The sequence below is a fragment of the Microcebus murinus genome, chromosome 32 (genome assembly GCF_040939455.1).
Source record: "Microcebus murinus isolate Inina chromosome 32, M.murinus_Inina_mat1.0, whole genome shotgun sequence".
Lineage (NCBI taxonomy): Eukaryota > Metazoa > Chordata > Mammalia > Primates > Cheirogaleidae > Microcebus > Microcebus murinus.
Window position 1 is genome coordinate 4,495,046 of NC_134135.1, and position 25,367 is coordinate 4,520,412.

A 25,367-nucleotide genomic window follows, 5' to 3' on the forward strand; every position below is an offset into this window, starting at 1 on the left:
TCCCAGGTGTCGTCCCTATGAAAGTTTCTGAAACTGAGCACAGGGTCAACAACTCTCACCCCCGGGTGTCATTGGGAATAGAAGTGTTAAGGATTTCTTTTCTATCCTGTTGGGCGTCAGTGTGAAAAGCGCCTTCCACCCTGGCAGGGTTTTGCAGTTCACGGTGCAATTCACCGTCTCCTTCACAGACGGTTCCAGGGCTTTTAAGTTAAATTGCTAAAATTAATTTTAATTGCTGAGACTTTCCTGGATCCAGTCACCAACCACTGATGACCCTTCCAGAGAGATTCCGATTCTCAGACCAGTGTGTCCTTATGATGTCAACAACGTTTGTCTCAAAGGTTTTTGAGGTAAACTCATCTCAAGTGTAAAACAGAGTAGCACGTGTAAGAAAACTACGTAGCCTCACCGGTTGGTCTCGCCCCTAAACCCTGAAAACAGAGACGCGCCTGGACCTAAGCTCAGGCCCCGCCCAGATCCCGCCGCGGGCCCCGCCCACCCTCGGGCCCCGCCCACGCCCGCCCGGTCCCGCCCACCCTCGGGCCCCGCCCACCCTCGGGCCCCGCCCACGCCCGCCCGGTCCCGGCCTCTCCTGCGCGCGCAGCTCTCCGCAGACCCGGAAGCGGACCGCGTGGAGCGGGGGCCGAGGTGTGGCGGGTGAGTTTTCCTCAGTCTAGATTGCGTCTACCCTCGCGATTCCTCAGCGCTGCTGCGCCCGGGATCTGGCGGCCGCAGGGCCTTGAAACCCTCGCACCGCTCCTCACGCCCGAGTAAATGCAGACGTCCCGGTGAGAGTCCGGGGTCGCTTCCCTCTGAGTTAAATCGCTCGGAGGCTGGTTCTGTCCCCGTCTTTCGGCCATACGGCCCTGGAGACACGTCCTTTCGCGCCGTTTTCCTGTTTCGTTGGGCCGTAGAAATGTACAGCCCGTGTGGGAGAGAGACGGCCGCCCGAAAAGACTCAGAGTCTAGAGGCTTGATGTAAAAGAGCGGGAGGGTTTATTTTTAGCGCAGCGCAGGGGCCAGCATATTGAGCTAGGGGAGCCGCCTCGACTCTCAAGCTTAGGGGTTTTTTGTAGGCTAAAACCGCACGCCGGTGGTTAGGGAGTTTAGGGTAGGGAAATTTTATGGGTCTTGTCTTGCACAACTGGTTGCACTCAGTTCTGGGAACTTGCAGCAGCTACTTACTGGAAGGGCGGAAGGGGTGTGGGGTCTTGGTTTTTTAAAAGCAAGCGTGGTTATAGAAGCGGAGAGCTGGTTAGGCTAGTTTGGGGTCTTATATTCCCCCCTTTTTCTTTTGGAAAGTTTTAATCTTGAAACTATAGGCCTTTATCTCTGGCAAGAGGTTGATAGTGTCGTTGTAGAACCATTAATTGAGCTGTGCCGACCTGCTCTTGGACAAATGTCACTAGTTGGCTGAGTATATAAGGCCTAAAGGTTAGGAGCAAGATGAGTATAAGCAGGGGCCCTAGCAAAGTGGAGAGTAAAGTAGTTAACTAGGGGGAACTGTTAAACTAAGACTCAAACCAACCTGCTTGCCGTTTATATTTTTGTTTGTGGCGGGCAGGCCCTTTTTTGACCTTAGCTATAGATTTTTTAACAACTCCTGTATGGTCTGCATAGAAACAACGTTTTTTTTTGAGGGCAGCACATAGTCTTTTTTATTGGAGGAATATTAGATCTAACCCCCTCTGGTTCTGGAGCATTATTTTGGATCAATAGCTGCCCTCAGAGTATTAAACCCTCTTTGCTGCATTGCCAGAGAAGAGATACTAGTTTTTGCTCTTATTGTCTCTAAGCTAAAAGAGTAACTAGGGTTATGGCTGTGAAGGGCTCTCTTTTTTTTTAAAAAAAATTAGGTTGGTGACTTTTTGCCCTATTATGCCCTTATATATTGTTTTTTTTAGTGTGGTATATTATTTTTGGGAATATTAACACCATTATATAGTAATTTTTAGACCCATGTAAGGTTGTTGGTGGGGGTTTGGGGCGGTAAGTATAGCTGTAGGTCTTTATTTTAAAAATATTGGACCAAAAACATAACATCTCCAAAACACAATAACTAACCCCCCCACCGTGACCCGTCTATGTTTGTCACTCAGTCAATCTTTAGATGCCACAACACCAGTCTAAGTCTGTGTTAGCGGTCCTGGGCTGTCGCCGCCACTCGGGTCAGTCTGGTCTTTAGAGGATTTTTTGGGTCTGTAGTTGTTTTTTACTGGTCTTGGCACCGCTCCTGGTGTTTTTTTTTTTATTAGCAGGTCTCACGTGGGAGTGGTGTAGCCAGGTCACTATTATTTTATTGACCTTAAGAGCAGTGGGGGTAACAAGAATAATTTGATAGGGGCCTTTTTATTTTGGCTCGAGGGTTTTGTTGTTATGCCGTTTCACCCACACCCAGTCCCCCGGCTGGTGTGGGTGAAACGGGTGTCTGGCACCCTTCTCCTCAGGCTGGTAGATAGCATGGAGGGCCGGCTATACTTGACTGTGGACATGTTGCAGAGCCTGCACCGCTTGTAACACTTTTTTGGGATGTCCTGGAAGAGCCTCAGGGCTCATTTTAGGAACTATAGGAGGGGGTGTGCCGTACATGATTTTAAAAGGGGTTAAACTTAAGTGATAAGGGGTGTTCTGGGCTCGGAACAGGGCGAAGAGAAGGAGGGTCACCCAGTCTTTGCCAGTCTCTAGGGCCAATTTAGTCAGGGTTTTTTTTATTGTTTTATTTATTTGCTTTATCTGTTTAGAGCTCTGGGGATTATATGCACAATGTAATTTTTAATCTATCTCTATAGCCCGGGCCAGCCCTTGACTAACTTGACTGACAAATGTAGGTCTATTATTTGATCTTATCTCTTTTAGCAGTCTATATGGGGACTATTTTTTTAAATATTTTTTTAGCTATTGTCAAAGCTGTTTTTTTTTTTGTAGGGAAGGCTTTTATCTATTTGGAAAATGTATCTATTATGACCAGTAAATATCAGTATTTGTATTTTTTAGGCTTGACCTCTGTGAAATCTATTTTTTAAAATAGTCTTGGCTGCCTCCCCCATTTTTTTGTACCTGTGTGGGTCCCTCTGGTCCTCCCCGGGTGCATGACCTGACAGGCTCGGCAATTTTTGACGATATTATCTGGAACCCATCCTTGTGACTTGAACCTTAGTTGAGCAGTGTCTAGCAGTTGCAGCATCTTTTTTTTTTTTTTGGATGTGTGGTCTGATGCAGGTGCTTTAACAGGTGGTGTCTTAAGAGTTTTGGCACTATTAGGCAATGTCTTTTGTCTTGTAACTAGCCATCTTTATGTAGCTGCTCTGAGGCCCAGACTTCATTTATACTGGAATAGTCTGGCAGAGGAGGCAACCGTCTCATGCCTGGGGGTGGCAGGCTAAGGTGTAGGATGTTTGGCTGTGGAGTGTCTTTTGCAGCCTTTTTAGCTTTAGCGTCTGCTCTCTGATTGCCCCGTGCTTTTATGGAATCCCCGCTCTGGTGTCCTGGGGTATGGACTACCGCCACTGCCTTTGGCAGCAAAACAGCCTCTGTGTCTGTCTTGGATGAAACTGCTTTTGTCTGTGAACCAGGTCAGGTCGCTATCTGGAAGGGGGCGATCTTTTAAGTCTCTATGGGTCGTCTGGGTCTTGGCTAGGATCTCAAGGCAATCATGTTTAGGTGTGGCTGCATTGGGGGTTGGTAGAAGCGTAGCCGGATTTAAGGCGGCAGGGGCCCGGAACTTGATTTGGGGTGTGTCCAGCAAAAATCCTTGGTAATGAGTCAGCCTCGCATTTGTGATCCACCGTCCTGGTGGCTGCTTCAGAACCCCCTCTATGGCGTGTGGGGTGGTGATCTGTAGCCGCTGCCCTAGGGTGAGCCAACAGGGCCCTGGCCGTGATAATTTGCAAATATACTGGCCACCCCACCACCACCGGATCTAGTTTTTTTGACAAGTATGCCACCGGTCTCTTTTAGGGTCTCAGGGCCTGTGTGAGTATTTTCTTGACTATTTTTTTTTTTTTTTTTTTTTGTCTATGAACAGGTGAAACTCTTTTGTAGGATCAGGGAGTGCTAGGGCCGGGGCTTTTAGCATGGCTGCCCTCAGGGCCTGAAAAGCGTTTTTTATTTGTATAGTCTATTTTTATGCTTGTCTTGCCCTATATTTTTTATATAGAGGTCGAGCCTTTTTTGAAAATTTAAGGTCATTATGGAGGGCCTTGTTGAATAGGGTAGGCAAGTTTATCTTGAACCCAAATCTAATCTCTGCCACATGGTCTATTGATATAGTTTGGCTCTTGTTGCCCCCTGCACCCAACTGGTCTTACTGGACAATTTTTTTGTGTCTTTTATTAGTATTAAATGTTTTGCTCCTGTATCTATGAGGAAGCTGACTGGGTTCCTCTTCACTTGCAAAGTTATTTTAGGTTTGGGGAGGGGGACCAAACCCCATCTTTTTTATTTGTCTATTATCTGTCTTGTAACTGTGACTTTTTTAGGACCTCTAAGTCTTTGCCCCCCTTTCTTTTGGGGCACTTTTAGGCCCAATGTCTATGTTTTTTGTAATTGGCACATTGATTTTTGCCTAGCTTTTTTTGCCAGGGCCTTTTATTTATCTTTTGACCCTATCTTTTTTTTTTTTTTGTGACGGCTAACAGGATTTTAGCCATCTCTTTGTTTGCTTTTTTTTTTTTCCTTTTTTTATTTTGGCATATTATGGGGGTACAGATTTTAAGGTTTCAGTAAATGCCCATATCCCCCCCTCCCCCCAAAAGTCTGAGTCTCCATCATGACCATCCCCCAGATGGTGCACATCTCACTCATTATGTATGTATATACCCGCCCCCCTCCCCCCTCCCACCTGCCCAATACCCTATTACTGTAGCACCTATGTGTCCACTTAGGTGCTACTCAGTTAATACCAGTTTGCTGGAGAATATATCTGGTGCTTGTTTTTCCATTCTTGGGATACTTCACTTAGTAGTATGGGTTCCAGCTCTAACCAGGAAAATATAAGATGTGCTATATCACCATTGTTTCTTAGAGCTGAATAGTACTCCATGGTATACATATACCACATTTTATTAATCCATTCTTGGATTGATGGGCACTTGGGCTGTTTCCACAGCCTTGCAATTATGAATTGTGCTGCTATAAACATTCGAGTGCAGGTGTCTTTTTTGTAGAGTGTCACTGGATCATTTGGGTAGATGCCCAGCAATGGGATTGCTGGATCAAATGGTAGATTCACTTGTATCGCTTTAAGGTATCTCCATATTGCTTTCCACAGAGGTTGAACTAGTTTGCAGTCCCACCAGCAGTGTAGGAGTGTTCCTCTCTCTCCGCATCCACACCAGCATTTATTGTTTGGAGATTTTTTGATAAAGGCCATTCTCACTGGGGTTAAGTGATATCTCATTGTGGTTTTGATTTGCATTTCCCTGATGATTAGAGATGTTGAGCATTTCTTCATATGTTTGTTGGCCATTCTTCTGTCTTCTTTAGAAAAATTTCTGTTCAAGTCCTTTGCCCACTTTTTAATGGGGTTATTTGATTTTTTCTTCATAATTTTCGTGAGTTCTAAGTATATTCTAGTTATCAGTCCCTTATCGGATGCATAGGATGCAAAAATTTTCTCCCATTCTGTAGGTTGTCTGTTTACTTTCATGACTATTTCTTTGGCTGTGCAGAAGCTTTGTAGTTTGATCATGTCCCATTTATTTATTTTTGTTGCTGCTGTGATTGCCTTTGGGGACTTCTTCATAAACTCTTTGCCCAGGCCAATGTCTAGGAGAGTGTTTCCAACTTTTTCCTCTAGAGTTCTAATAGTTTCATATCTTAGGTTTAAGTCTGTTATCCAGCGTGAGTTGGTTTTTGTGAGAGGTGAACGTGTGGGTCCTGTTTTAGCCTTCTATAGGTGGCTATCCAGTTTTCCCAGCACCATTTATTGAAGAGGGATTCTTTTCCCCAGCGTATGTTTTTGTCTGCTTTGTCAAAGAAGAGATGGCTATATGAGGATGGTTTTATATCAGGATTCTCACATCTGTTCCACTGGTCAATATTCCTGTTTTTGTGCCAATACCATATTGTTTTAATTACTACAGCTTTGTAGTATAGTTTGATATCTGGCATATTAATGCCTCCCATTTTGTTTTTGTTGCCTAGAATTGCTCTTGATATTCGGGGTCTTCTTTGGTTCCATACGAAGCGTAAAATTATTTTTTCTATATCTGTGAAGAATGCTGATGGGATTTTAATAGGTATTGCATTGAATCTGTAGATCGGTTTGGGTAGTATAGACATTTTGATGATATTGAGTCTGCCAATCCACGAGCATGGTATGGATTTCCATCTGTTTACATCCTCTGCTATTTCCTTCCTCAGTGTTTCATAGTTCTCCCTGTAGAGGTCTTTTACGTCCTTGGTTAAGTAAATTCCTAGGTACTTTAATTTCTTTGTTGCTATTGTGAAGGGAATTGAGTCTTTGATTTGGTTCTCATTTAGATTGTTATTGGCGTATATGAATGCCTCTGATTTCTGTGTATTGATTTTGTATCCTGAGACTTTACTAAATTCATTGATCAGTTCCAGGAGTTTCTTGGTTGAATCCTTGGGGTTTTCTAGATACAATATCATATCATCAGCAAACAGTGAAAGTTTGATCTCTTCTGCCCCTATTTGGATACCTTTGATTCCATTTTCCTGTCTGATTGCTGTAGCCAGGACTTCCAGCACTATGTTCAGTAGAAGTGCAGATAGTGGGCAGCCTTGTCTGGTTCCAGTTCTAAGTGGAAATGATTTCAATTTTTCCCCATTCAGTATGATGTTGGCTATGGGTCTATCATATATGGCTTGTATCATTTTTAGGTATGTCCCTTCTATGCCTATTTTCTTAAGTGTTCGTATCATGAAAGGGTGTTGAATTTCGTCAAAAGCTTTTTCTGCATCTATTGAAAGAATCATGTGGTCTTTGTTTTTGCTTCTGTTTATGTGGTGAATTGCATTTATAGATTTACGTATGTTGAACCATCCCTGCATCCCTGGGATGAAGCCCACTTGGTCGTGGTGGATTATTTTTTTGATAAGTGTCTGGATTCGGTTAGCTAAGATTTTGTTGAAAATTTTTGCATCTATGTTCATTAGGGTAATTGGTCTATAGTTTTCTTTTTTTGTTGCATCCTTTCCTGGTTTTGGTATCAGAGTAATATTCGCTTCATAAAAGGTGTCAGGGAGGTTTCCATTCTTCTCGATGTTGTGGAATAGTTTCTGCAAGATAGGTACTAGTTCTTCTTTGTAAGTATGGTAAAATTCAGGTGTGAAACCATCTGGACCATGACTTTTCTTTTTAGGGAGATTTTTAATTGCTGTTTCTATTTCAGCTGTTGAGATTGGTCTGTTCAGGGAATCTATTTCTTCCTGGTTGAGCCTAGGGAGGCTGTGTGTTTCTAGAAATTTGTCCATTTCCTCCACATTTTCCAGTTTGTGTGCATAAAGATTTTTGTAGTATTCATAAATTGTATCTTGTATCTCTTTGGGATCAGTTGTGATATCTCCTTTTTTATTCCTGATGGAGCTTATTAGAGATTTCTCTTTTCTGCTTTTCGTTAGCTTAGCCAATGACATGTCAATTTTGTTTATTTTTTCAAAGAACCAACTTTTTGTTTTATTAATCTCCTGAATAGCTTTCCTGTTTTCAATTTCGTTTAGTTCTGATTTGATCTTGTTGATTTCCCTTCTTCTGCTGGGTTTGGGGTTGGTCTGTTCTTCTTTTTCCAGCTCTTTGAGTCGTTTCATTAGATTGTCTATTTGTGATCTTCTTGCCTTTTGGTTATAGGCATTTATGGAGATAAACTTTCCTCTCAGAACTGCTTTAGCTGTGTCCCAGAGGAGTTGATAACTTGTCTCTCCATTGTCGTTTTCTTCATAGAACTTTTTTATTTCCGTCTTGATTTCTTCATTTACGAAGTAATCATTTAGTAGGAGGTTGTTTAATTTCCACGTTTTTGTGTAGAAATGTGTGTTTCTGTTAGGGTTGATTTCTAGTTTTATTCCACTGTGATCTGAGAAGGTACATGGTATGATTTCTATTTTTTTAAATTTCTTGAGATTTTCTTTGTGTCCTAGGATATGGTCAATCTTAGAGAATGTCCCGTGAGCTGATGAGAAGAATGTATATTCAGTGGATTTTGGGTAGAATTTTCTGTAGATGTCTGTCAGACCCAATTGTTCTAGAGTTTTGTTTAAGTCCATTATTTCTTTATTAATTTTCTGTTTGGAGGATCTGTCTCGTGCCGTCAGTGGAATGTTGAGATCTCCGGCGATTATGGAGTAGCTACAGTAAAGTTTGCTTTATGAATCTGGGTGCACCTAAGTTGGGTGCATATATATTTAAAATTGTTATCTCTTCTTGTTGGACTGTGCCCTTCACCATTATATAATGACCCTCTTTGTCTTTTACTACTTTTGTTGGTTTAAAAACTAAATCGTCTGAAATTAGAACTGCCACACCAGCCTTCTTTTGGCTTCTATTTGCTTGGAATATTGATCTCCACCCTTTTATTTTTAGTCTATATGCATCCTTGCAGGTTAGATGTGTTTCCTGAAGACAGCATATACTTGGCCTGTATTTTCTTATCCATTCAGCCAGCCTATGTCTCTTGAGTGGAGAGTTTAAGCCATTCACATTTATTGAGAGAACTGATAGGTAAGGTAGATTACTGATCATTCTGTTGGGTTGGATGTTATTGCTATGATTTCTGTCTTGAGCCATTGTAATATCTGGCCTTTAATATCTTTGGGTTTTGGTGGTTTTTATATTCGTGGGTTATTATTATGATGTTCCGTCCATAAGGCTGTTTTAAGTACTTCTTGTAGGGCTGGTCTTGTCTTGGTGAATTCTCTGAGACTTTGCTTGTCTGAGAATGTTTTTATTTCTCCTTCATATACAAAGCTTAGTTTTGCAGGGAATAATATTCTAGGCTGGGCATTGTTTTGTTTCAAAAGAGTCAGAATGGGGCCCCAGTCTCTCCTTGCTTGTAAAGTCTCATTAGAGAAGTCTGATGTTATTCGAATTGGCTTTCCCTTGTATGTTACTTGCTTCTTTTGTCTTACAGCTCTTAGAAGGGCCTCTTTAGTTGACACTTTGGTCAGTCTGATGACTGCATGTTGTCTCGTCTTCCTGTTTGCGTTGAATCTCCCAGGCGTCCTCTGAGCTTCTTGAACTTGTATATCAAGATTTTGAGCAAGGCCTGGGAAATTTTCCTCTATTATATCTTCAAACAGCTTGTCCAACCCTTGAGTGTTGTCTTCTTCCCCTTCTTGTAACCCTATGACCCTCACATTAGGTTTTTTCACATAATCCCACAGCTCTTGTAGGCTTTGCTCTTTTCTCTTGTTTCTCTGCTCTATTTCTGTGACTGATTTATTTAATTGGAGGGTGTTATCTTCAAGCTCTGAGATTCTTTCTTCTGTTTCATCTACCCTGTTCTTGAGACTTTCCACTGTATTTTGTAGTTCCTTGAATTGATTCTTCATTTCCAGGAATTCGGTTACACTTTTCTTCAATGTGTCTATTTCTTTTCTCATATCCTGGAGACTTTTTGTGGTTTCTTGGTGTTGGTTATTGAGTTGTTGTTGCAGCTGGGTGAGTGTTCTTATGATCCACATACGAAATTCCTCTTCTGTCATATTGGTTGCCTGATTTAGGTCGGTGTCCGTTTCTAGGGGGCTGGTGCTTCTCTTTGGGGGTGTGTTTTCCGTTTGGTTCTTCATATTTCCTGAGTTCTTTCGCTGATTTCTTCCCATGTCGATCAGTTGCTGTTTCTTTCCTTAGGTTATTGTTTGGGTATTCACACACCTTGTTTAGTTTCTGAGGCGTTAGGTGGTGCCTGTGGGTGAAATTGGACCACTCCCTGTATATTGAGTCAGTGGGTGCCGTGGAAAGGCTGTGCAAGATGCCGTCCCTGTCAGTAGGTGGTGTTTGCTTGGAGGAACAGGCTATGGTGTTGATTTTGAGTCCTGTTATCAGCTCTCATTCTGTTCTGGGCAGAGCTCGTTGGGTAAGCCTGCCCTCAGGCCGTTAGCAGGGGTCAAAGTTCTGTTTTCTGCTTCCAGGGAAAGGTGTCAGGGCGGGGCTGGAATGGTCCCGCTCAGCCAGAAAGTCTGTGTGTGGGGGCGGGGGTGTCTGAGACTGGAGCGGGCCTCGCTTCTTTCCACCCTCCCCAACTCCGCAGCTACTCCTGAGCCTCTGCCAGCAGGGTAGACCACAAGCCACCAGGCCTCCCCGGACTGTGATGCCGGCGGGGAGGTTCCCTGCACAGGAGCGCCACCTGGGTTGGGCGCACGGCCTCCTCCTGGGAGGAGGGTTGCCCTCTAGGACGCCGATCCGCCCCTGGAGGCACACACACCTCAGTAGGCTGTTCACGTATAACCCTTCTGTGCCCCGGGCAATGCTAGCCCTCGGTGCAGGGGATCTGGTCTGCAGGTCCGACCTCTGGGACCCAGAGTTCAAACTGTATTCCCACCAGGGAGAGGATTTCTGGTCCTAAGTCACCCACAGGGAGCCCAAGCTGGGTCTATGTCTCTCAGCCTCTGAGTCGGCACCTTTTTCCTGGGAACACGGTGCCGGCAGCGCCTGGGAGGGCGGCGGGGTCCCAAACAGGAAGGTCCCGTTCCCCGGAGGTGCCTCTGGCTGGTGGCTGTATTGTCTCTCTGGGCAGTCGCGGGTAGGGTCGGCGGAGGGGAGGGGGAGGCAATATGGCGCCTGCCGCGCGGCTCGGGTCTGTGCACACGGAGGTGCCCGGAGGAAGTTGGGAACCTGGTGCCACGTCTGCTACAGGCTCACCGTTGGCAGGCGGCGGCGGTCTCTGGGCTGGTGTCCGCAGGTCTCTCCACCCACTGGGGAGCCCACCAGCAGTCCCGAATGCAGGGGAGGGGAAACAGCAAATCCACCTACCCTTGCCGCTGGTCTCCAGGCTGCTCTGGTGGTCTCAGCCTCCAGTTCTCCTCTGCAGTCTCCTCCCGTGGAGTCTCCCGGGGTCTCAGGTACCCCTCCTTCCGGCCCTTGTCCACTGTATGCTCGTCTTCTTGCTTCTTTCCTCTAATTTCTGCTAGAATCTGTCTTTTCTGCAGAGACACTCTGTCTGGCGGTGTTATTCGTCCCTCTGTTTGCTTTTTGTGCTTTTTTAGCTTGGAATTTTTTATTTTTTATCCTGATATTTTTTAACCTTTTTTTTGGTGTCTTTTTATTGTTATAGACCTTTTTTGCCACTTTTAACAGGTCCTTGTAGAGTCTTTTTGCCCAATTTATCTATTTTTTGCACCTTGTGCCTAATGTTGGGGGCCGCCTGATTGACAAATGCCATTATAACAGCTGTCTTACTCTCTTTTATAGTGGGATCTATGGGGGTGTACTGCTGGAAGGCCTCCATGATCCTTTTTAAGTATGTTGCCGGGCTCTTTTTTGGCCTCTGACGAACATTTTTTACCTTGGCCAAATTGGTTGGCTTTTGTGCCGCCATATGGAGACCGGCCATCAGAGTCTGGCGGTAGACCCGGAGACGCTCTCTACCTTTAGCCTCATTGAAGGGGTAGAGGTTATTGAGCTGGATCTGATGGAGCCGTCTGGGCCATTAGGGCGAGAGAAGGCTGAGGCACCGGCATCTTTATCTAAGAAGGAGGGTTTTGGGCGAGGTCCTGCCAGACAATGATATAGGGACCTTGATTTGGGTGTCCTTGGGGGTGTGGTGTAAAGATTTTTTTTTTATTGCAGAAATAACAGAAAGGTTAAAAGTTTTATCTGAGGGCCACCCCACACCGAAGGAGGGCCACTCAGAGGCACAAAACGTCTGTCAGGGGCCCTTTTGGATGATGACGGACAGGTCGTGGGCCCGGTCTCATATTTTTTTTTAATGTGTCAGGGTGAGGGAAAGAGGAGTACTCTTTTTTTGGCCCATAATTTTTGGATGAGTAAAAAGGAGAATTAAAGAGAAAATAGCTACAACACAGACAGCAGACAAACACTGAAGCCACTTGCTTTTGCACAAAAATATAGATAAAGGACAATATTTTATCTTAGGGTTATCTTGCCCAATCCTGCAACGACTTGCAGGCAAACAAATGGAGTCGACCAAGGCCACCTGGTCACCCCTAATCCCTGGAGCGTCTTTTAGGGCGACAGTTTTTCTGGCCAAGAACCCTATCTTGGTCTAGAGGAACTTTTTTTTTATGGAGTTAGTATCCTGTCGTTTTAAATTTAAACTTTAAAACTGACACATCACATACAACACAGAGACAAACATAAAGGATGACTCTGGAGTCTGCCTACCTCCAAGCCTGGTGCTACCGGTCTTTTTAAGAGGGGTCGCCTCTCCTATCCCGGATGAGCCCCCAAAATGTTGGGCCGTAGAAATGTATAGCCCGTTTGGGAGAGAGACGACCGCCCAAAAAGACTCAGAGTCTAGAGGCTTGATGTAAAAGAGCAGGAGGATTTATTTTTAGCGCAGCGCAGGGGCCAGCATATTGAGCTAGGGGAGCTGCCGCCCGGACTCTCAAGCTTAGGGGTTTTTTATAGGCTAAAACCGCACGCCGGTGGTTAGGGAGTTTAGGGTAGGGAAATTTTATTGGTCTTGTCTTGCACAACTGGTTGCACTCAGTTCTGGGAACTTGCAACAGCTACTTACTGGAAGGACAGAAGGGGTGTGGGGTCTTGGTTTTTTAAAAGCAAGCGTGGTTATAGAAGCGGAGAGCTGGTTAGGCCAGTTTGGGGTCTTATATTTAAAACCCGTCGGTGACTCCTGTACTCGCCGCACGCCTTGTAAAGTCTCCGCCTGCGATGTGGGTTTCGACCCTTCCATTCCCACAAGCCTCGTCTCGTCGGCCCCTGGAGGGCAGCGCCGCAGCCCCAGTCGGGAGAGGCCGGACCTCTCCCCGCCCCTGGGATTCTGCAGGCCCTCCCCTCCCCTAATCCATCCCGTCCTTGTCCGCGTGGGGCCGGGCCCTTCTGCTCCCCAGTCCTCACCTTCGTAGTCACCGCTTTTTCCTTATCCCGCGTTGGGGGAGGTGACCTGGGCCTGCCTTGTGACATCCAGTGTTCTTCTGCACCTAATTCCTTCCCACTGGAAAATGTGCTCTTCCCGAGGTCGGCATCTTATTCCGCTCCCCTTCCTGTGAATGTGTGCAGAGAGAGAGACGCAGAGCAACTGAGAGGAAATAGAAAAATTGAGAAAGACAAAAGAATTAGGGAGACCTATAAGCAGATATACATTGGCGGATGGGGGAGGGATTTGCAAAGACTCAGTAAGAGTGAAAGAAGGGATTGAAAAAGTTGCAGGTGGAGAAAAGGAACAGGAGAAATTAAGAGAAAAGGTTAATGTCCAAGAAAATGAAGGACAGTAAAATAGGGAGAGGGGCAGCAAAGTGGGAGGCACCTCAGAGAGGAGGGGAGGAGATGGATGATTTGGAGCCAGGGCAGACAGAGCAGCCAGGTGCTGGGACAGCCCGAGGGGGCACCTGGTGACAAGGAGAGCAGAGAGGGAACCACAGCAAGGAGGAAAACTTAGTGACCTGGGGATGCCAGAGAATGGGCACTAGGAGGTGTAACAGGGAAAGGGGACTTTAACAGGGAAAACAGAGGGGAAGCAGAGATGGGGAAGAAAGTCAGAAATCTTTGGAGACTGGGTAAATGCAAAGATTGGGGAGAAAGAGCAGTGGGGTGAAACAAGTAGCCAGAGTGGAGTAGATCGGGGGTAACAGAAGGAATAGAGGGAAGAGGGGAAAAATGAGTAAGAGGAGAGGGGCACAAATGAGCAGAGTGGAGCAAAAAGAAGCTTAGAGAAGGCAGGAATGAGAACTATGTACAGAACAAAGAGGGGACCTGGGTCCAGATAAATGGTGAGATGATTAGATATGATGAACAGAGGGATGTGCATTTTGATTTCTCTATTTATAATCTAATAAACTTAACATTTGTTGACAATTTACAGATGAAGCTGAGAATCGCCAAACTCCTGTGTGTGGGGCTGGTTCATTTTATAATTCTTGGCATCACGGGGCTAGCTTCTGTTTGCCGTCCCTATTCTGCCAGGTGGCAGTGAGTTGGCTCATTCAACTATGGGTCACTCTCTTCCCTTTTCCTGGGATGGGGTAGGGTGTAGGGCAGTGCATGCGAGAAACCAAAGTGTTTTTCCTGTTCCTACAATCAATATATTGGTGAACACTCAAAGCAGAATACTTCTCCTCTGGTCACCAAAACGTGTGGGAACTACTCTTCACTAATAAGCCATTCTTCATGAGACGCCACCTGTGTTTTGTAGTTTAACTCCATTCTGACCTCGTCTCCATGGAGATGGGATCAGCTCCATAGCGTTAGGGCTCAGTGCCACAAGACTGCCCTGCATCAGATGCCAGTCCGAGGTCCCAAGTCGGGACCTGAACTTGTGACGGAAAAACTATAAATTGGGGGTTTCCTTTTCCTCACTTTTTATGAATTTAATAGACCTGTTCACAAACTCAGAGAAATATTTTATTTAGGTTTCCTCATTTGTTATGAAGGATATTATTATGCAAAGGATATAGATGAACAGCCAGAAGCAGGGGCCATTCTCACAAATTAATCAAAACCTAGAAGAGGGTTTTGGAAACCACTATTTTTGTCTACATGTGAAGGGAGGAACAGTCTTTGGGACTCAGTCCTTCAGGAGAGTCTGACCCTATTGGCAGGTAGATATTATAGCATCAAAATTGAGTTAAATTCTATGCCATCCAACTGTGGGTGTCCCAGCAACCTGGTGAATGTGGGAAAAACCACACACACATTGGTGACTAAAGGTGAAATATTCTTTATTGAATATGAGTAGAGTTTTCCTATCTCAAACAATAAATGGAAGACATTCACAACAGCTCCATGCCCCTGTCTCAGGGCCTGTGATCTCTAATAAGTAGTGACTGGGAATGGTCTGTCCCTGCTCTTGGCTATCACTGGCCCAGTGATTGTGCACCACTGATAGTGTCAGCATGGCATGACATTCTTCCTATGCTGCATCACCCATTTTCCTTCTAAGAAATTTTTTCCATCAGCGTATCCTAATTGTTGCATTATCCTTTAAAACACATGCACTGACATACTCTAAAGTCTTTGTTTTCCTTCTACTTTTTCATCATTCAGGCAAAAAGTACCCTGATAACTACATTTTCCCCCCATAGTAAGTAGCCCTCTTCTATGTTCTATTTAAGAGCACAAACCCTAAAATCTTGTTTCTGTTCTCTGTCTTTAGTTCTTGCCTCCAGTTCTTTATTTGCCCCTTCTGGTCAACCTTGTCAACTGATCCTGTCTATTCAGAGTCACTAGTGACCTCCCCATTTCTAAATTCAATTTTTGTTTTTGTTTTTTTTGTTTTTTTTTGAGACAGAGTCTCGCTTTGTTGCCTAGGCTAGAGTGAGTGTCATGGCGTCAGCCTAGCTCACAGCAACCTCAATCTCCTGGGCTCAAGCAATCCTTCTGCCTCAGCCTCCCAAGTAGCTGGGACTACAGGCATGCGCCACCATGCCCGGCTAATTTTTTATATATATATATATATATATATATATATATATATATATATATATATGTGTATATATATATATTAGTTGGCCAATTAATTTCTTTCTATTTATAGTAGAGACGGGGTCTCGCTCTTGCTCAGGCTGGTTTCGAACTCCTGACCTCGAGCAATCTGCCCGCCTCGGCCTCCCAGAGAGCTAGGATTACAGGCGTGAGCCACCTCGCCCGGCCTAAATTCAATTTTTTATTTCCCGTCTTCGTCTTTCTTTTCCTGTCTGCAGCTTGTTGCACAGCTGATCATTTCCTTCCCTTTGTTCTTGGCTTGGAGGACATCTTTCTAAATGTTGAAAATTGCTGTGTTTTAAATTTTTGTCAGCATCTTCCTGTGTGGCCTGTTTTCTTTGCTGGTGTTTCCTGAGAGGTGTCTTCTTGAATGGTGCCATGTCTCACCATTAAGTCCTGGATCCTCTTCTGTCTCTGTCCACACCCACCGTGTTTCTTTATCATTTCATTTTACGGGTTGAATCCCACCAACATGTCTCCATTTTCTCTGTAGACCTCTCCCCCAAAGCCTGGAATCATGTGTCCTGTTGTGTCCTCGTGTCTATGCTGGGCCGTCCAACAGGCGTCTCCACCTTCATATGTCCAAAAGGGACTTTCTGAACTGCCCCAAATGAGTTTCCCTGCAGTCCTCACCTTTCAGGTGGGGGTAGCCCTGTAATTCCTGGTGCTTTGCGGGACTTCTTGTCATATATTTAATATATATAAAATTATATTTTTAATGTGTTCATGTATAAACTAAAGAAAAAATTACATGTTTACCTAAAGTTTACCTAAAGGGTGAGGAAGTGCATCATTTCCAAACTTCTCTTGAGGTGTGGGAGAGAAACGTGTGCAGACCTGGCCCTCCCTGCTCTGCTCCCCCAGGACCTCTCTGGCCTCATCTCCTGCTTGTGTCCTCGCTCTGCTCCAGCGCACAGGCCTCTTCCCTTTTCCTGGGGCCAAGGTGGCTCCTGCCTCAGGGCTTCCACATGGGCTGTCTGTCTTCTAGAACTCTCTGGCTCCTCAGCTGTAGGTAACAAGTATCTTTTGTTCCCCAGGTCTTTGTTCTGATACCCTGTTCTAGGTGGGGCCTTCTGTTATCTAACCTCCGTGTAACATTCCAGCTACACTCACACCCTTAACTCTGGTCCATATTGGCTGCTCTGCATGTTCCTTTCTCCTCTTCCACTTTCCAAGGTCTAGATACTGGTAACAAGATGTGCCCGAGGGAATAGGAGGTGGAAGGTGTGCTGGACTTCCACTCTGAGTGGAGGGTTTTTGCAAATACATCTCTGGTGCCCTCTGACCAGAGATTCCCACTCACATAGACAGGTTGGGCCCATGCTCAGTAATATTTAGAGTTGATATTATTTTGTCTTCAGGGTGGAGTATCAAGGTTCTGCCTTTGATTTCTGAGGGCTGAGCTCAGTCTATGATCAGTGGAGGGGTGAGGGGGGCTGTGCTATGCATTGGGTTTTTTCAGGGTGGGTCTGTGCCCTTGAGGGAGTCTCAGTCCAGCCCAGCTCCCCACTGCTGCAGTGTGAGTGTGAGTGTGTGTGTGTGTGTGTGTGTGTGTGTGTGTGGGCTTCACCAGGAAGGGGGTGAACTCAGATGAAACAGGTCTAAAACATACTTGTTTCTCATCCTGTAGAAGTTTATTGTCCCTACATCTCATCTAGTGTTATGAACAGCAGAGGACTGTCTTTTACATGGAAGTCTTTCTTCTTCATGTAATGGTGGCATGAAAGGGAGTATGTTGATTCTCAATATTGAACAACATATTTTTGATGTTCAGGATTGACTTCTGAAGACTCATGCTGGGTGAGGAAGAAACCCAGAAGAGGAGGAGGAGGAAAGGAAATAAGTCAGGGATGGATCTTACTCAGGTAAACTGATGTTCTAAGTGGAAGTTGTGAGTCTCCTTTTCATTCCAGAAAATGCCGGGCATTGGAGTTGCTGGTCTTCTCCGACTCTGAGGTGTCCTGTCTGACATGTTTGCTCCCACTCTCCCGTGTCTTCGGTGAGTTCTTCTCATCTCCACTTTGATTCTATCTCCTGGTAACCCAGTGACATGACCTTGGAAAGAGGCTCCACTGGACATGGTCCAGGGAAGGGCTCTGCACCCAGACGTGGATTGGAGACAGGTGTGGCCCTGTGGCATCACTGCTCTTGGGCAGCAGGGACTGTTTAGAGCCATGTCTGGATGTATTGTCAGCTCTCTGTAGACCAGGATTAGAGACACTGCACGTGGACGTCTCAGGTTAACATGCACTGATTTCTGCTAAATTCTGGAAAAGGAGACCTATATGGGGAGATTTTTTTCTGCCTGATTTTATACTGCATTTGAAGTTAAACAAGTGAATCACTGTGTTTCTGATGCCAAATTTTTAATGACTAGAAATAGAATGAAGTATTACAGAGAGACATCTGTGAGAGAGATTGTTTTATTCCATCATCTATGTTAAAATAAGAAGTCAACATAGATGTTTGATAGTAGGAGATTCATTCAGCCATTCTGAGTATATGGATTTTGCAAACTGTGGTGTTCCTGCAGGGAATCTTTCTTTTTTTTCTCCCCTAAGATTACGCCTTCTTCTGGCCCCCAACCTCCATTTTCTGGGTTCAAATGAGCCTCTCACTTTAGACTCCCAAATAGCTGTGACTACAGGCACATACCACCAGGCCTGGCTAATTTTTTTTTTTTTTTTTTGAGACAGAGTCTCGCTTTGTTGCTCAGGCTAGAGTGAGTGCTGTGGCGTCAGCCTAGCTCACAGCAACCTCAAACTCCTGGGCTTAAGCAGTCCTACTGCCTCAGCCTCCCAAGTAGCTGGGACTACAGGCACGTGCCACCATGCCCGGCTAATTTTTATATATATATATTAGTTGGCCAATTAATTTCTTTCTATTTTTTATAGTAGAGACGGGGTCTCGCTCAGGCTGGTTTTGAACTCCTGACCTTGAGCAATCCGCCCGCCTCGGCCTCCCAGAGTGCTAGGATTACAAGCGTGAGCCACCGCGCCTGGCCTTTTTTTTTTTTTTTTTTTTGTAGAGATGGGGTCTCACTGTGTTGCCCAGGCTGGTGTCAAACTCCTGGCCTCAAGCGACCCTCTATTTCAGCTTCTTAAAGTGTTGGGATTACAGGTGTGAGCCGCCATGCCTGGCTGGCAAAAGTTCATCAGTAAATGTTTTCTTGTGATATTTTATAGCTCAAGATCCTATGTTTAGGCCGGGCACGGTGGCTCACGCCTGTAATCCTAGCTCTCTGGGAGGCCGAGGCGGGCGGATTGCTCGAGGTCAGGAGTTCAAAACCAGCCTGAGCAAGAGCGAGACCCCGTCTCTAGTATAAATAGAAAGAAATTAATTGGCCAGCTGATATATATAGAAAAAATTAGCTGGGCATGGTGGCGCATGGCTGTAGTCCCAGTTACTGGGGAGGCTGAGGCAGGAGGATTGCTTGAGCCCAGGAGTTTGAGTTTGCTGCCACGGCACTCACTCTAGCCTGGGCAACAAAGCGAGACTCTGTCTCAAAAAAAAAAAAAGATCCTATGTTTACAAGTAATAATGTCATAATAGGTTTATGTGTCATTTAGCAAACCATCTATTTTTTTCTTTTTAATATTGTATTGATATTCAGCATACATAGTACATAAGGTTCAGTACTAACTGCGGATTCAGATATGGTCTGTGGCTCTTGGAACATATCCCTGTCAAAAAAGGGATTCCACACTAATCTTTGTCTAGCATTTAGTACTTAACATATGGTATCTCCGTTGCTGAGGGCTGAGATCTGTCTGTGATCCACGGAGGGGTGAGGGGGGCTGTGCTCTGCATCAGGTTTGGTCAGGGTGGGTCTGTGCCCTGGAGGGGAGCTCCGCCCAGCCCAGCTCCCCCCTGCTGCGGCGTGAGTGTGGGCTTCACCAGGAGGGGAGCGAGTTCTGGTGAAAGGGGTCATAGACTCACTAGTTTGTCTTCCTTTAGGAGTTTATTTTCCCTGAAACCTCCTAGTGCAGTGGGCAGCAGAGGACCTTCTTTCCACAGAGACATGTCCTATGGACATGTATCAGTATACACATATATGTATCAGTATACATATATGGTGGATATGTATCAGTATACACATACATGTATAGGTGTGTATGTGTGATGTGTGTGAAGGCAGGCATGCATGAGCAAGCCTGTGGTTCTTATCAAAGGCACATTATCATTTCATAGGAATTTTTTTTTTTTGCCCCAAATGAATCCTGAAAATTTATTTGGGAGAATATCTGATATTGATTTGTTTTATAGCTCATGATAATAATCAGAAAATATATTTATTATTTTTAATTGCAGTTTTACGTATTTTCCATGACCTTAAAATTATGCTACACTGTAATGTTAGTTCATTGATAGTAGGAATAGTAACATATTACCAGCATACATGTATATACCTGACCTTTTTATGCAGTTGCATGTTTTTGTCCTTCAACTGGTTTCAACTTTTCTCAGTGAGATAATTCTCTGTCAATTTCCTTTTTTGTTTGTTTGTTTGAGACAGAGTCTCACTCTGTTGCCCGGGCTAGAGTGCCATGGCGTCTGCCTAGCTCACAGCAACCTCAAACTCCTGGGCTCAAGCGATCCTCCTGCCTCAGCCTCCTGAGTAGCTGGAACTACAGGCATGCGCCACCATGCCCGGCTAATTTATATATATATAATTTTTTTTTTTTTTACTGGTTCTGAAATATTCTGTTATTATCATACAAGATAATCGGTCACCAAGCTGAGGACATTTTCTTTCATATGCATATCAGCACTCTATTTCCTCTGTGAAATTCTGCATACTTGATGAGTAGTCATTTAGTACACAGGGACATTAAAATATTCATGATGTGGCTACAAAAGAAATACATATATTCTTACACACAGTGTACAAGCTGACATAGATACAATCAAATTTCTAGGACATTTAGTTCACAGTACCTAAAGTTACATAAAGCTTAAGGTTTTGTTTGCTTTTGTTCTTTGGTTTATAACTGAATATTTTACTTCTAGACAATGCCCAGGAGTTGAGATTCATCTTTTATAACTTTCCTGTATATGAGGGTCAACAAAATGATGACCCAAGTCCTCCAAAAATCCTACAAAATCCTGAAACACTGTATTTACTAAAAACATTCTAAAAAGATTTTCAGTGTAAGTTATCTGGTCAGTATTGAGTTAACTGAAAATTCAATTAGAATATTCCCTTCCACCTGATGAATATTACATTCATCAGGATTTTATTACATGAAATAGAGATGCTAGAGAAAAAGTGGAAGTAGTCACCCATGTGGTACTTTGAGTAGCAATGAAAGTTTTTAACTGTTCACTTAGAGCTACAAAAACCAAAAATCCAAAGAGTGTGACTTTGAGACTAAGGATATTACTTTTTGTAAAATCCTCAACATAGATTTTAAAGAACTCTCCAAACAGATTTGTTAAATGTCTATGCCTACAAATATATCTAACAAGATGTTTCTCATATCAACAAGGAAGAAAATGTAACCTGAGGTGAGGTTGGTAAGGTGACCCTAGAGTGTCTACAGATATACTTCTATGGTCTCCAAGAATTCCCTGAAATCTGAGGCAAAATTACGTATAAATTTTCCTGCGGAGAGGGCTTGTCACCCTTGAGACTCTCAAAGGAATTATAACCCTCAAACCAGAAGGTTTGTGACTCCAAAAGTTTAAAACTGCTTATTTGAGTGTTTTAAAAGTATTCTCATTTTAATATTTATTCAAGTTGCAACTTTTAAATTTTGAGCTAAAAAATCACATAAACTGTTCCAAAAAAAACCCCCCAAATCTAATAGATCGCTAAACTTATACAACCATTAAATACAAAAGTATCTGAGGAAAAAAGTCAATTAAATTTTAATCCTCAGATAACTGTTAGGGTGAGTACCCTTTCAGTAATTCCCAAACATTTTAAAAGAGACAGTTGCCCTTTTTCTTCCCTTCTCAGAATAAATTATAGTGGAATGAAGAAGTTAAAATAATGCTATTAATAATAAATTAAACTCCCAAATGCTTCATTCTCTTACAGAAGCTCTCATTTTCATAGGAAAATTCTACTTCTTTATCAATGGTATTAGCAATTCACAGTATTTAATGAGTACTTTTTTGTCAACGAACCTCTGAACATATTTCAATATTGTATGTAAAAAACAAATTATAAGCCCCGATGATGGATCATTGTTGGAGCAAAATTCCCTATGAAAACATCAATTTAATGAAGTAACTGGGATGATCCCTTGGGATTTAATGTAATTATGGACTTTTCAGGTAATGCTAAAACATAAATAACAAACTTGACAAAATAATATTACAAACTGAATTCATATATCCTACTACATTTTGATGCATGTCTGTACTCTAGCACGTATTCTAGTACGCTTTCTTACACCCAATGAAACTCTTGCTATGATGCATATTCTCTGTTTTCTCCTGCAGTAGGTTGGCCTGCTCAATTGCTTTAAGGACATTTTTCTTGGATGTTTCCTGAACTTCCCCTCCCAAAAGAAACTCATCTAAAATAAAATAAGCCTTCTCAAAATTAAAGATGATATCAAGTTCACACACACTGCCAAAATACTTGTCAAGTAATTCCACATAACGATGAATTATTTCCAGGGTAATTAGTTCATTGTCCTGATCCTCAGTAGCACAGCAAAAATACAGACTAGCATATCTCTTGTAAACAATCTTCAGATCGCGCCACTCAAGGAAGCTGCATATTTTCGGTTTCTGTGCTAAAACGGTTTGAACAATTTCTCTTGTAATCTTTTTCTTCTCTTTGTGTGATGGCGGGGCATACCATTTCTGCAATCAAAGCTTTCCCTGACGACTAAAAAGCAACATAAACTGCATGGCGGCCGCGGGAGCGGTGGGGCTTGGCCGGTGGCGGCGGCTGAGACCTATATATTTTTAGTTGGCCAATTTATTTGTTTTTATTTTTAGTAGAAACTGGGTCTCGCTCTTGCTCAGGCTGGTTTTGAACTCCTGACCTTGAGTGATCCTCCCGCCTCGACCTCCCAGAGAGCTAGGATTACATGCGTGAGCCACCACACCCAGCCTGTTTGATCCTTTTGGTTTGATTGTTATATCTTGACAACCGGAATCTAGTATCTTGACAACTGGAATCTGGTATCTTGACAACTAGAATCTGGTGCTTACTCTGGAATTTTTAGCCCTTAGACCTGATGCCAGTTTCATGGAGTGACTGAGACACAGTTGCCTGTTCATTTAGATGGGAACAGATCTTTCTTTCTCTCATGGGCTGTTGTTGCAGCAGGTAGTACATATAAAGCATTTAGAATAATTCCTAGCATATTTTAAGTGTTCAAAAAAATTCTGGCATGGCTGTTGTTGCCATCATCAGTTTTTAGATTCTGATCTTTCTTTTTTTTTTTTTGAGACAGAGTCTCGCTTTGTTGCCCAGGCTAGAGTGAGTGCCCTGGCGTCAGCCTAGCTCACAGCAACCTCAAACTTCTGGGCTCAAGCAATCCTTCTGCCTCGGCCTCCCGAGTAGCTGGGACTACAGGCATGCGCCACCATGCCCAGCTCATTTTTTCTGTATATTAGTTGGCCAATTAATTTCTTTCTATTTATAGTAGAGACAGGGTCTCCCTCTTGCTCAGGCTGGTTTTGAACTCCTGACCTCGAGCAATCCGCCTGCCTCGGCCTCCCAGAGAGCTAGGATTACAGGCGTGAGCCACGCGCCCGGCCCTGATCTTTCTTTAAAGCCGCTGTGGACACAGTCGTCTGGAACATACCACTGATATTCCAGTTCAGAGAGATACTGAATGTTGTTTGTGTTTCAAACAGAATGTCTAACACCTCTATGGAGATGAAGAGACACGCCTGTGTTAACTTTTCATATTTTTGTTTTTCTAATGTCCACAAAAATGAGAAATCCACACTAATTTAGAGAATATCATAATATCTTGTGGAAAATTATAATAAAACCCAATCACAGGCCACCGCCGCCGCCGAGAAGAGCTGGGGAGGACGGTGGCCCGCGAGGCTCATTGCAGACAACGCGGGGCGATGCCCGCGAGCCCGGCGAGTGCTGCGGCGGCGGGGCCTCGCGCGCGGCAGGGCGGCCCGGGCTTCGCCTCCCTCGGGTTCCCTGGAAGCGGCCGGCGCCAGCGCGGGAGTAGCAGCAGAGGCGGAGGCTCCGGCGCGTCTCTCTCCTCCCCCTCAGCCTGAGCCGGGGAGGCCAGGCGGCCCGGGCGGCTGGAGGGGCGTCCGCTGCCCCAGAATGGGAATTCTCTTCACCAGGATATGGAGACTGTTCAGTCACCAGGAGCACAAAGTTATCATTGTTGGGCTGGATAATGCAGGGAAAACTACTATACTTTACCAATTTTCTATGAATGAAGTTGTGCATACATCCCCCACGATAGGAAGTAATGTAGAAGAGATAGTGGTTAATAATACACGTTTCCTAATGTGGGATATTGGTGGCCAAGAATCTCTTCGTTCTTCCTGGACACTTACTATACTAACACGGAGTTTGTAATAGTTGTTGTGGACAGTACAGACAGAGAAAGGATTTCTGTAACTAGAGAAGAACTCTATAAAATGTTAGCACATGAGGACCTAAGGAAAGTTGGGTTGCTGATTTTTGCTAATAAACAAGATGTTAAAGAATGTATGACTGTAGCAGAAATCTCCCAGTTTTTGAAGCTAACTTCTATCAAAGATCACCAGTGGCATATCCAGGCATGCTGTGCTCTTACTGGCGAAGGATTGTGCCAAGGACTTGAATGGATTATGTCACGACTTAAAATTAGATGATCTCCTGGGGGATGGTCATGATGGAGACTCAGACTTTTGGGGGGAGGGGGGGAATGGGCATTTAGTGAAACCTTAAAATCTGTACCCCCATAATATGCCAAAATAAAAAAAAAAAATAAATAAATAAATAAATAAATAAAGTAAAACTTTAAAAAAAAAAAAAAATTAGATGATCTCTACTGACCTCTTCTCATAGACTTTGTATAAACGAAGTGCTGGACTTTACCTGAAAGCTGCAAAAATTAATGGTTTAGATATATTTATAATAAACTGATTTAAACTTTTTCTATAAGAAGAAAAATTAAGACCACTTATTTGAAATCAAAGATGAAGTCTCACCTTCCAATTTGCTTTCTCGTTAGTTCCTTCCAAAGTAAGTTATTAAAGCTGTGATTGAAATTTTTCTCATAATGAATCCTCTCAGGACATTGTGTAGCCAATGGTAAGTAAAAGGGAGAGGAAGACATTTTGAACTAAGAGCTTTATTATCAGTATAACCCTCCCTAGTTGAATGTTCTCTTGTTCCATTAAGTCAAAATACAAATCAGCACAGATATTCAGTTTCCAATATTTTAAAATGTAATGTTACTTATGAAAAGTATTTTGTATAAGGTTGTGTATGTATTGTGTATATACCTCACGTTCAAGTTAATGGCTTTGATTTATGTTCTAAAGAAAAGCAAATACAAAAAATAATAATATCCTTAGTTATAACCATAATGAGATAAGTACTGGCATTGGTGTTAAGTGCCATTTTGTACTCTTCCCTTATGTTCTCTGTATTGTATTAACCAACCCCCCAAATCATTGAGCTGCTCTTAAAAAAAAAAAAGGAAAAGGAAAAAGCTTGAAAAAAAAAACCACAATTACAGACACATAACTAGCTCAAAAAATACATTAATGTGGATCTGTGAGAATGCTCATTTCAAATGAATCAATCCTTAAAACTCTCTTCTCTTTTGTGTGAGGTAAAGAATTCTTTTCATAT

General features: G+C 43.6%; 2 pseudogenes; one reads left to right on the forward strand and one right to left on the reverse strand.

Annotated features, from left to right (window-relative positions):
* The first annotated feature begins 610 nt into the window (after nucleotides 1-610).
* Nucleotides 611-25,367, forward strand: LOC142865764 (ADP-ribosylation factor-like protein 5A pseudogene; annotated as a pseudogene).
* Nucleotides 21,965-22,447, reverse strand: LOC142865765 (AP-1 complex subunit sigma-2 pseudogene; annotated as a pseudogene).